We start from the raw sequence: 13,177 nt of genomic DNA, 5'->3' as shown, positions 1-13,177 counted from the left end.
ATGTGTATGTTCATATCCACTTCATAGTGGTCAGATATTTTTTACAGTTCCCATACTTTCTTTTTTTCGTAACCTGAAGTCCCTGTAGAATTTAGTACAGCCATGGTGTTATGGAGCTGTCTTGGAATAGCTGTCCATCTATAAAGAGTTTGTCCACAATGAGAAAGGCACGCTTACTCTTCTCCCTCTGTTGCCTTTGTACCGGATACAGTCTCTTACGACGTTCATTTATCTACCTTGGAAATTGGTCATTGAAACCGAATTTGGTCCCTTTAAGCTCCCTTCACCTGCATTTGATCAGCTCCTTCTGTTGGTAGTGTTCAAATTTTGTGATGATTGGTCGGGGACCCTTGGTCTTGTCGCTCTGAGTTCCAATCCACACAAAAAAATAGAACACAAACTTGCAGTCCCAACCGTAAAGGCTAACTGCGTCATAGAATCCTTAGCAACAAAACTTTAGTTCTTAGATTTGTTTGTCTTGGATTTGTTTTACATTGAATGCCCTTCTTTTCTGGGCCTAAACCCAAACACTGAAGAAATGATTGTCTACATTAAATAATTACATTTTGGCCATGAAACTACTGTCATAAGTAGGAATGAATATTAATATTTGATACAATTTGACATTTTTTAGGGTTTTTTTACACCTTAAAATGCCTTATGGGTAAAACCACATAAGGGCAGATTGGTATAAGATACAGTATCTGCTCTGTTGTCAGGGCACATGTTGACAAGATGCTGGGGAATATATGGACCAGCTGAGCATTTGTGAATAGTCACCTCAGTGTAGCTCAATAAAAAAACTAGGCGTTTTGTTATATTTCAGTCTTCTGTGATGTATATAAAGTGTAACATTGGGTTGCAAACTTACATTTCAACTCTACCATACATGGTACATATGTATTTAATTTAAACCCATAACCATGTGTGTGATGTGTATACTTTTGTCTCAAAGTAGATTTGTTAAAGAATACCAAGTAACGCTCTGTGTGGACCCCTGTTTAAGCCACAGGTTAATGGGACAATTCATGCTTATCCGCAGGGGCTCTTTGAAACGTAGCCCCTAATCTGAGTCAGGACCAAAAAGCTGTGCCTGACGTTGCAGCAATATGTCCTCATTAAAATTCCGCGGCTGTACTCACGCCACGAAAATCCAACAGTCATTTAGTTCCTTGTGCACCCGCACAGTAGCCTAATCACATATGATGCGCCTCATATTTGCGAAGCCTGTTACCTCCACCAAGTGGTTATTTGCTAGCGTTGTCAGGTCCAAGGATTTCAGTGGAGGCATCCCCGCCATCCTATTGTGTTGAAAAAAACTGAATTGCTCCTCCTGGGCAGCAACATAGAGCTCCCTCGGATTGAACATGGAGCTCATGTGACTTTCTGGTTCGGAACCAGACACGTGCGCGCGGCTTGTGTGACTGGAGTGGTGACACAGCGGCTTTTGGGGATTCATTTGACTGGGATACGCGGAGTGCCCGACGTACCGACGCACCTTGTGTAATAGGTAAGCGGAATCATTTGTGTGGCCCCTAGGCTCTTATTTGCTCAAATTGTAACACGTTTCGTGCATTCGTGAGTCGATAGTCGATATATGCATCACTGGGTTACTAACCTCTTGTGTAGATGTAGCTACTCTGGCGTTTGTTGTTACATTGTTACAACCGCGGTACAGTTATTTTCGCGCGCGTAGCCTATGTGAGTGCGATTGTCTGCGACTCTTGAATGTTTTCAGGAGATTCACTCTATCGGAGTAATGATATCAATAGGCCTCCAGGCTACTCGGGCAACTCTGTCTAATCAAATTAATAACCCATTCATCAGCTATTAATTACAGTTCACGGTTGTGAGAGCCAAGGGAATACAATACACGAGTCATGGTTTAGAAACAAAGACGCTCAATAACTGGCTAAAAGACAAATTGTTGAGTTACTGTATCTGACTGTGGTGGTGTTGCCTCCGGTGTAAATCGGTTCTATTTCTAGTAGACTGTTGCAGCACTTGGCCTGTGGGAAGACGAACCTGATGTTCCACAGTATGAAAATAATTGGGGAGAGATACTGTAAAAGTACTGCACATTCCTGTTAAAAAGGATGCAGAGCAAACAATTGTGGGTATATTTCCACCATCATCAAATGCAATCGAACCATTTTATGTCGTATCATTGCCATTTCTTAGGCAAGTTAGGGATTCATCCATGCACGTGGCGACTTTGGGAGGTGGGGGGCACATGGACGTTTTCGTAATTGACCCTGAACTAATGACCAACCGGTGGTCTCAAGTATACACTGAATGCCGGACCTAAAACCCAACAGGGGTGGTGACAACCTACAGTAAGCTCTAAAAGTATTGGGACAGTGCCTCTTTTTGTTGTTTTGGCTGTGTACCCCGGCACTTGGGATTTGAAAATAATAAAATGACTATGAGGTTAAAGTGCTTTCATTTCAGGGTATTTTCACCCATGTTGGGTGAACGTTTAGAAGTTACAGCATTTTTTTTTTTTTAATACATATTCAACCCATTTTAGGGGACCAAAAATATTGGGACAAATTCATTTATCTGTATTAAAATAGTAACAAGTTATGTATTTGGTCCCATATTCATGGCATACAATGACTGCATCAAGATTGTGAATACACATTTGTTAGATGATGCATTTGCTGTTTGTTTTGGTTGCGTTTCAGATTATTTTGTGCCCAAAATAATTGAATGGTCAATAATGTATTAATTTCTAATGGGCACAAAATAATCTGAAACGCAACCAAAACAAGCAGCAAATGCATCCAGCAAATGTATAGTAACAAGCTTGATGTAGTCATTGCGTGCTTTGAATATGGGACCAAATACGTAACTTTCTACTGCTTTAATACACATAAGTGAATTTGTCCCAATACCTTTGTCATTGTCCCAATACTTTTGGAGCTCGCTGTAGGTCAAAGTGTCTGGGAACGAGATTACACTTCATCAAACAGACTGTTTTACCACTTGACCGCTATTTCCATGTTGTAATCCATCCATTGTTGTTGTAGTTGACTGGTTATGGAATGTATTATTCATGAAAACTACTGTGTATGTGAAACTGAGAAACCATTGAGAATTAAGACATGGCAGAGACAGCAAGTACATTTTTCTTCCATTAAAGGGTAAATTCCCGCAGGACCAATGAAAGTGCATTATAAGTGGCACTCTCTTAAACAGCCAGACGATTATCTTCTCCCTCACATTGAAGACCTTTTTAGCTGGAAACTTTGGCTTTGTTTCCTCAGCAACAGTGAGGTAGTAAATTGTGTAGTTGTTAAGTGCGTGTTAATTGAGCCTGCTGGTCACTCTTACCATTGTGATTGGAATATTGGTCCCCAGTTCTCCACAGAACCCCCCCACCCTCTTTGTTCTGTGGATAATCCTCCACTGCTGTGTGCGGGGGAAGGGGCGGGGTCATTAAGGGGCATTGACATCTGTAACTGACAGCTTCCTTGGGGTCCATCTGACATGCTGTATGTGGATCTCAGAGACTGGTTAGTAAAATACACAAAGGACGCATCCAATCCAAGGGACTAAGTAAACAAAATAACCCGCAGGATGGCAGTCTCTTTAGAATTTAGATTGTCTGTCACCCTTGATGAGTTAGCTACATTAATTTGTCAAGTCAAAATGAACTGTTTTAGTACTGATCTAGGTTGTCCGAGATAAAGACCAAATGCTGTCATTGTTTAACATGGACAAAGAACTAGAACCAAAATGTTGTGACTGGCTTTTATTCAACCCCAATGTTATGCTGTCCTAACTGGAGGAGTGACATGTAGAGGACATGAACCATTCCATCTGGGAGATTTATGGGTTATCCCGGTCCAATCCCCCATGATCCTTTCTGATGTGCTTGTGATGGAGGGCAGACCTGGGAAAGTGTATCGACTGTCTGGTATTGACAGCAACTGCCTCCCACTTTATAGACCTATCTGTCTTCTCTCATCTAGAGGAGCGTCAGGGGACCAGTGGTTGGACATCCTGCGGTCTTATCAAAATTGTCAGGAAAAGTCTGCAGCAGTAAAAAACACCCGGAAAGTATCTACTTTCCCATCCAAAACAAACAAAATCCTACAAAATTATCAGGGATGGTTCAGGAAAAGGAAAAATCTGGTGTCTGGCTCTGGGTTGTGGAGAAATACGGTAGTAGTGAAGCTCTGTGATTGCAAGACCGTGTGAAAGTGTTGGAATGTAGGCTAGTCAGGGCACCAGGCTACATAACAGTTCCACAAGAGCCCCCATGACTGGCGGAGCATGGTACGACTAGGCCTTACAGCATGAGGTGGAATTTACCCCCCCTGAGTAAATGTGGCCCCCGCAAACTATACATGCTCAGGGTAGACTTAGAACTCACTACCTCTAGCGCTGACAAAAGCACCATGCTGGAAAAACAGGATTTCATAGAACAAGAGAGGGAAGGAAAAAACAGCCACCTGCTTCTCCTTTCCTCCATTTTCTAAATGTCACACAGCATTAGCGACTAGCGATGCGCTTTCAGACTCGGCTGCCTTAGAAATGAGTTTCGTTTAAGCCGAAAGAGTTGAGGGTTCACACACAAGAACCGCAGGAGTTGGTGACACGCTGAAGACTGTTTGTTTGGAACAGCGAAAGCGCTCTATTCGAACCAGGAAGAAAAGTACATTTCCCCCTTAGCCACTTATGATCCTATCAGCTATAGAGAGCGCTCCCATAGGAGATGGAGGAGCGTTGGCCAGCCAAGCAGAGCGGTTAGCCTCGCAAAAAAATGGCTCTCAATGGTGGTGACATTTCAAAAGCCATTACACTGTATAGAGACCAGTATCAGACTGAGGTCTGTCTGTGCATTGGGGGGTATCTGAGTGAACAGTGATATACCAACCACCGGACGCTTTAGGAACACAAAAGACCAGGCCAGTGCTAGCAGAGGCCCCAGCTACACAATCACATCAGCAACTACAGGAAAAGCAGTGGTAATAGATAAGTAGCCATTATGTTGATTAAAGGGCCCGATGGGCACAGGGAGATAAGAGCGCAGGCAGCGGCCGGCCACGCATGAAGACGACGTGTTTACATTGGGAATTCCTTACATTCCTCGGCTGCAGCCACGTCGATCCGATTCTACACCTCCACCCACTGACGCTCGGGTCGTTCATCCCCTGTGACAATGGCGTCCCCCAGGAGGAAGGGGCAGGGCCCTCTCTGGCCAACTTCAATGTGACAACAAGCTGGTCTTATGATCCTCTCTAACTTCCAATGGAAGCTCGGCTAAGTCATCTTGCGAAAGCACCCCTAGGTTAGAGAATATCTTCTTCATATGTTTTCAGTCTCTAAGGAAGTATCAGCAGCAGGTTGAAGTGATTGTGCCTTTAATTCCTCATACATCCTGTTTACTGCTTTTCAGCATGGTTGGCTGATCTTACTCTCCACAAAACACAAAAACAAGAGCTGGCTTAGATATTTAACCTGCTTATGTCAAACTCCCAGATGATCCCCAGTCCCTCTGGAGACTAAGGACCAGTAATTCCCAGTGGATTTCAACAGGTTTGGATGGTTTTCTCAAAGAGCTGCGCTCAAGCTTATAAGACTATTGGCCAAGACAGTCAACAGATACTGTATATTTTCTAATCTAGCCTACATAAGGACTTTCAAAGCTAGAGTCCTTAGTTACATACATTTTTTTACTTAATTATATACAGTGCATTCGGAAAGTATTCAGACCCCTTCCCTTTTTCCACATTTGTTACATTACAGCCTTATTCTAAAATTGATTAAATTATATGTTTTCCTTATCAATCACCACACAATACCCCATAATGACAAAGTAAGTGAAAACAGGTTTATATATATTTTTAAAAAATGTTTAAAAAAATATATTTAAAAAACTGAAATACCTTATTTACATAAGTATTTAGACTCTTTGCTATGAGACTCAAAATTGAGCTCAGGTGCATCCTCTTTCCATTGATCCAACTTGATTGGAGTCCACCTGTGAAATTAAATTGATTGGACATGATTTGTAAAGGCACACACCTGTCTATATACAGTGCATGTCAGAGCAAAAACCAAGCCATGAGGTCGAAGGAATTGTCCGTAGAGCTCCGAGACAGGGTTGTGTTGAGGCACAGATCTGGGGAAGGGTACCAAAAAATGTCTGCAGCATTGAAGGTCCCCAAGAACACAGTGGCTTCCAACATTCTTAAATGGAAGAAGCTTGGAACCACCAAGACTCTTCCTAGAGCTGGTTGCCTGGCCAAACTGAGCAATCGGGGGACAAGGGCCTTGGTCAGAGAGGTGACCAATAACCCAAAGATCACTCTGACAGAGCTCAAGAGTTCCTCTGTGGAGATGGGACAACCATCTTTGCAGCACTCCACCAATTAGGACTTTATGGTGGAGTGGCCAGATGGAAGCCACTCCTCAGGAAAAGCACATGGCCACCTGCTTGGAGTTTGTCAAAAGGCACCTAAAGGACTCTGACCACGAGAAACAAGATTCTCTGAACTCTTTGGCCTGAATGCCAAGCGTCATATCTGGAGGAAACCTGGCACCGTCCCTACTGTGAAGCATGGTGATGGCAGCATGCTGTGGGGTTGTTTTTCAGCAGCAGGAACTGGGAGACTAGTCAGGGTCGAGGCAAAGATGAATGGAGCAAAGTACAGAGAGATCCTTGACGAAAACCTGCTCCAGAGCGCTCAGGACCTCAGACTGGGGTGAAGTTTCCCCTTCCAACAGGACAACGACCCTAAGCACACAGCCAAGACAACGCAGGAGTGGCTTCGGGACAAGTCTCTGAATGTCCTTGAGTGGCCCAGCCAGAGTGCTCCGCATCCAACCTGACAGAGCTTGAGAGGATCTGCAGAAAACAGTGGGAGAAACTGGCCAAATACAGGTGTGCCAAGCTTGTAGCATCATACCCAAGAAGACGCGAGGCTGTAATCACAAAGGTGCTTCAACAAAGTACTAAGGGTCTGAGTACTGATGTAAATGTGATATTTCTGTTTTTTAATACATTTGAAAACATTTCTAAATTTGAGCTTTTTCTTTATGGGGTATTGTGTGTAGATTGTTGAGGGTAAAAAAAACAATTTAGTTTTTCACAATTGTTAACACACGTTTGCTGGAACTACATCTCAGGTACTCAACTCTAAACACACAACATTTAGCCAATTTCCACAAGCCCCAAAGACATCTTGCAAAATGAAACACAGCAATCAAAATCATGTCCTCCCTGCATACAAATGAGACACACACATCAAATTAATCTAACTTAGTGACGAACGAGATCACACTGTGACATACTCAAAACCTGTTTCAGTGTAAAGACTAAGATTGTTGTTATACTTGTTATACTGTATATTGTTTGTGTGTACTCAAACAAGGAATGCAAAAATGTTTGTTTTATATTTCAACCTGACTCAGTACATGTCAAACAACAAACATACAGTAAATATATTTAGCATATGCAAAAGAACTACTGTACATTAGATCAATTGTACGGAATAGATAAAGAAACTGTCAAAATACTCCATTGCGAAAAAACAAAATCAGTGTTGGAAAAAGGACCCAATTGTCATAACTTGAGTAAAAGTAAAGATACCTTAATAGAAAATGACTCAAGTAAAAGTGAAAGTCACCCACTAAAATACTACTTGACTACATTACTTTCTTTAGGAAATAAAAGTTGCGAGAAATATTAAATGGTAATGTACAGATTCCCAAATAAACTACTCAAGTAGTACTTTAAAGTGTTTTTACTTAATTGTTTTACACCACTGCAAAATCAGTCATGTCTGTTGTTTTGGTCCGGGCCACAGATTTACACCAACATCACAGGCGATATTCTCCTTGGCCAGACAGTTTGGAAAATAGCTTCTGGCATGACTCATCCACCCTTGACAGGACTCTGCTGGAATGTCACCACAGGCCTCCTCCATTGCCTGGAGAAGGGCCATACGTTCATGGGGTTTCATACACCTTCCTCCGCCATGCTGAAAACTACTCTTCAATGGGGAATATGGGTGGGAGATAGAGAATTGTAAACCTGGGATGGTCATGGGGAACCTGTTGAGGACCTGAGCAGCCCGATGGAAATTCACGTTGTCCCAAATTAGAACATGCATTTGCTGTTCAGGATCACCTGGCCCTTTCTGCTCTGGCTGAAAAAGATTGTAATTTAAGATGTTCAGGAAATTAAGGAGATGGGCAGTGTTATATGGTCCAAGGGTGGCATGGCTGTGGAGGACCCCATTGTGGCTCATAACTGCACATATAATGACATTTACCCCACGCTGGCCAGGTACCTCAATGATAGCGCGTTGACCAATGATGCTCCTTCCTCTCCTCATCGTCGCTAAATTGAATCCAACCTCATCTATGAGTATGAGTTCCTGGGGGATGGGACTTGTATCCAACTCCATGATTCTCTGAAATGACAGTAAATACTGTAATTGCTGTATAGTAGAGTTCACTGGCAACAATGAGTCTAATGTTTCAGAGTGTAATACTAGTTAGTACATTACGTACGTGCACATATTCGTACCGTTTAACCTTCACTCTTTGAAAATTCCTTTCAAATGGGACTCTGTAGATTTGCTTCATCCGGAGATGTTTTTTAAGGATGCGGGCTATGGTTGATAAGTTCACTCTGATGTTATGGAACATGGCATAGTTTTCAATAGCCTGTTGTTGGATTTCCCCACAGTCTTATGGCATTATTTTCAACTACCATTTGCCCAATGACAGCCTCCTGTTCATCTGTGAACCGACACGTTCTACCACCAAGTGGGGGTCGTCTTTCAGTTCTACAAAAACAAAATAGCATACAGTTCAGTAAACACTACAGTAATACAGTATACAAGATGAACATGTTACAAAGTAGTTTTGCTCCCAATTTCATACATACAGTAATACATTAAACATTTACTTTGTTTCCCCTTACAGTGTGTATTGGAATCTACGGTCTTTACTGTGCTTTATGTTGTTCTACTGTCAAGTAGTAAAAGTAGTAGAGAGGTCCATTGTATGGAGTACATACAGTTGAAGTCGGAAGTTTACATACACTTAGGTTGGAGTCATTAAAACTCGTTTTTCAACCACTTCAAATTTCTTGTTAACAAACTATAGTTTTGCCAAGTCGGTTAGGACATCTACTTTGTGCATGACACAAGTCATTTTTCCAACAATTGTTTACAGACAGAATATTTCACTTATAATTCACTGTATCACAATTCCAGTGGGTCAGAAGTTTACATACACTAAGTTGACTGTGCCTTTAAACATCTTGGAAAATTCCAGAAAATGTCGTCATGGCTTTAGAAGCTTCTGATACGCTAATTGACATCATTTGAGTCAATTGGAGGTGTACCTGTGGATATATTTCAAGGCCTACCTTCAAACTCAGTGCCTCTTTGCTTGACATCATGTGGAAATCAAAAGAAATCAGCCAAGACCTCAGAAAAACATTTTGTAGACCTCCACAAGTTTGGTTCATCCTTGGGAGCAATTTCCAAATGCCTGACGGTACCACGTTTATCTGAACAAACAATACTATGCAAGTATAAACACCATGGGACCATGCAGCTGTCATAACGCTCAGGAAGGACTCATGTTCTGTCGCCTAGAGATGAACATACTTTGGTGCGAAAAGTGCAAATCAATCCCAGAACAACAGCAAAGGACCTTGTGAAGATGCTGGAGGAAACGGGTACAAAAGTATCTATATCCACAGTAAAACGAGTCCTATATCGACATAACCAGAAAGGCCTCTCAGCAAGGAAGAAGCCAGACTACGGTTTGCAACTGCACATGGGGACAAAGATCATACTTTTTTTTTCTTTTTTTGGTCTCTTGAATCAAAAATAGAACTGTTTGGTCATTATGACCATTGTTATGTTTGGATGAAAATGGGGGAGGCTTGCAAGTCCAAGAACACCATCCCAACGGTGATGCACGGGGTGGCAGCATCATGTTATGGGGGTGCTTTGCTGCAGGAGGGACTGGTGCACTTCACAAAATAGATGGCACCATGAGGATGGAAAATGATGTGGATATATTGAGGCTATATATATTGGATATATCAAGGTATTGGAGTGCCCATCACAAAGCCCTGACCTCAATCCTATAGAAAATGTGTGGGCAGAACAGAAAAAGCGTGTGCGAGCAAGGAGGCCTACAAACCTGACTCGGTTACACCAGCTCTGTCAGGAGGAATGGGACAAAATTCACCCAATGTATTGTGGGAGCTTGTGGAAGGCTACCCGAAACATTTGACCCAAGTTAAGCAATTTAAAGGCAATGCTACCAAATACTAATTGAGTGTATGTAAACTTCTGACCCACTGTGAATGTGATTAAGGAAATTAAAGTTTAAATAAGTCACTCTACTATTATTCTGAAATTTCACATTCTTAAAATAAAGTGGTGATCCTAGGATTAAATGTCAGGAATTGTGAAAAACTGAGTTTAAATGTATTTGGCTAAGGTGTATGTAATCTTCCAACTTCAGTTGTACCTTTTCTCATTTTGGAACATCCGGATGCTATGGTGAAGCGGCTCAGATTGGGCTGCACTCTCTGCCCAGGCTCTCTCAAGGTCAAACCATGGTTGACCACAGTTGCCTGAATTTCATCAGAGATTACTCTCCTTGTTCTTGATCTTGTTCTTCCTCCACCTTTTTCTGCCAAGTTTGCTTCCATTGTTCTCCAAACACAGGAGTATTCACCTGTGGCCTTTTTATCCAGACCAAAGGTTTGATTGCAAAGTGAACATTTACACGATTAGTGTTTGCACATGTGAAAGTGATTAATTGGTAATTGAGCTTAGCTTGTTATTAAACAGTGTTGCTTTTCATTTGCTCACAAGATATTTTAGTTGTGAAGGTAGGCGCCAAAGGTAGAGAATTGTGTGTTGTGTTTTGCGAAACGTTTGTTATGGAATTGCAATCTGAGTGTAAAGCGAAACGTATGCCAGTAGTATTGCAGATTTGGTGTATGGTTCTGCTAAATGAGTTACTGGTTTGGGTCCTTGTGCCTCATTGGACAGTTTTAGTTTATAAACAATTAGGAAAACTTTAGTCCGTTTTAGAATAAGGCTGTAATGTAACAACATGTGGGAAAAGTCGAATGGGTCTGAATACTTGTCGAATGCACTGTATACCCATTGATTCTTGAAGAATATAACTTTTGAATGCTCCAGGAGCTTATTTCAACAGTCGTACCACATCAGAACTCAACATATAAGCTTTTTTTACTCCACTGTTTGCAAACAATGTAAATGTAAACAAACAATGTGTAGTTAAAACTATAATTTCGACATGATGGATGGTGATTCGTTGCCTCAATAGCTCTGTCTTATGAGTTTGAGAGTGGTTGCATTTCTCCAGGCCCATCCCTCAGATTTTTACCAAAACAAGTGAGGTGACCACTTTTGTTATTGTTTCAATTGAGGTAATTATTTAGCCAGTTTTCAGTTTGTCCTGAAATAGTCATGGCCCTTCTTTCTGCTGTCTTCTTCAATGATCATAGAGAGAGTTGTTTTTGCGGATCACGTGGACACAATTTGAGTCCAATTTGGTTATTGGAATTTGGCATTCCAGGACATATGGCTAAATCCCCTCATGGTTAAGGGGTGCACAAATCTCTGGTACCCTTTGTACAAGGAAGTCATAAGGCTGGGCTTAACACTAGACTTTATCCCCCAGTTGTCTGAATTTTTCACCAGCTCAGTCTTTGTCACCCAGTTCATTGTTAGTTTGACAGGTGTTGCATGTTTGCCCTGAGAAACTCTAGACTTTTTTTAACCATAGATTCACTACTCAGCTTGAAGAGTTGTTGCCAAGCTTTGAAGTCAACCTGGTCTCAGAGCATTTCATATTATTATAGCTGGCTAACGTTAGCTAGGCTAGGGGTTAGGGTTAGGCTTAAGGGTTAAGGCTAGGGGAAGGGTTAGCTAACATGCTAAGTAGTTGCAAAGTAGCTAAAAAAGTAAGTAGTAAGTAGTTGAAAAGTTGCTAATTAGCTGAAATTGTCCGTGATGAGATTAGAGCTTGCAGCCTTTGGGTTGCTAGACTTTCGTGTTATACGACCACCCATCCACCTCGACCAATGTTTTTGCCTTAAGTAACCATCTGTTTTATATAACCATACTAAATGTAACATATCGTATTAATGTGAGTGTCCCGGATTTACGTTTACCATGTTTCCTCTGAGACAGCTTCTCATGGTCAGTAATGGTCAATAATGGCTGCCTAAGTGTGAAAAGTGAAACGGAAAGACATTTGGAGGCATTTGTGAGTGAAGGCACAGCGAGGGCTCGTGTTCAGGATCGATCTGACCTTTTAATGTGGTACAGATGAATAGGACTAATAGGATTATAAAGAGGGCCTGGTGGGTGGAGAGGTGAAGGGGGACACATGCCACTCCTACCCCTGTGCTCTGGACAAGGATGGTCACCCAGGGTCATGTGATGAAGGGGAACAATGCTGGCAGGTGTCGCCCTCCCGATTTATTGAGGCTGGACTGGGCTCAAGCAGGAGGATTACTCCGACAGACCCACTAATGGTGGACAGGTTGTGACCCCTGTTGACAAGCAGTGCAATTAATGCCCTCATCACCTTTCTAAAGTGGCTTTCAATCTGAAGTTTAAAAAGGGTTAAATGGGCACTTCTGTTTCCTTGTAAACTCCTTTGGATAGATCTCTTTCGAGTGAGCCTGAAATACTGTGGCCGATATACAAAAGGAACAACATTTCTCTTTTCTCCGCTTTACTTCAGAACATTTAGCTCCTTTAAAACTCAAGCCATAGCAGCGGTGCCTATGCAGGCCGGGCTCATCAGAGACGGGCTAGAGATTAAACCATGCACCATATGCTGAGGAGCCAGCCCAGGGGGACTACTGATTAGTGTGCTCCCATGTCACTGTCGCCTGCTAATCGGTTGGGGGGGGTTGAGGAGATGCCCCTCTCTTCCATCTTTACCCTTAGCAGTGTCCTTCCACAAATCCCAGCTTTCATCCTTCCTCCCCAACCCAGCTTTGGCGTTTTAGACGGTTGCCGGTTTTGCTATTGTGGGTTAACTGAGAGTTCCCTGGGCTAAAGTGATGATACAGTGCCTTGCGAAAGTATTCGGCCCCCTTGAACTTTGCGACCTTTTGCCACATTTCAGAATTCAAACATAA

General features: G+C 42.2%; 1 protein-coding gene across 1 annotated transcript in view; it reads left to right on the top strand.

The window, feature by feature from the left end:
• The first annotated feature begins 1,168 nt into the window (after positions 1-1,168).
• The window catches only part of tmem108 (transmembrane protein 108), a 61,785-nt gene continuing 49,776 nt past the window's right edge, over positions 1,169-13,177 (top strand). Inside the window, exon 1 of the mRNA XM_042308404.1 lies at positions 1,169-1,510. The gene's annotated coding sequence lies outside the window, so the exon portion shown is untranslated. The remainder of the gene's footprint in view (positions 1,511-13,177) is intronic.

Source organism: Oncorhynchus tshawytscha, linkage group LG29 (genome assembly GCF_018296145.1).
Source record: "Oncorhynchus tshawytscha isolate Ot180627B linkage group LG29, Otsh_v2.0, whole genome shotgun sequence".
NCBI classification, from domain to species: Eukaryota; Metazoa; Chordata; class Actinopteri; order Salmoniformes; family Salmonidae; genus Oncorhynchus; species Oncorhynchus tshawytscha.
This window is presented reverse-complemented; position numbering and strand designations above follow the sequence as displayed.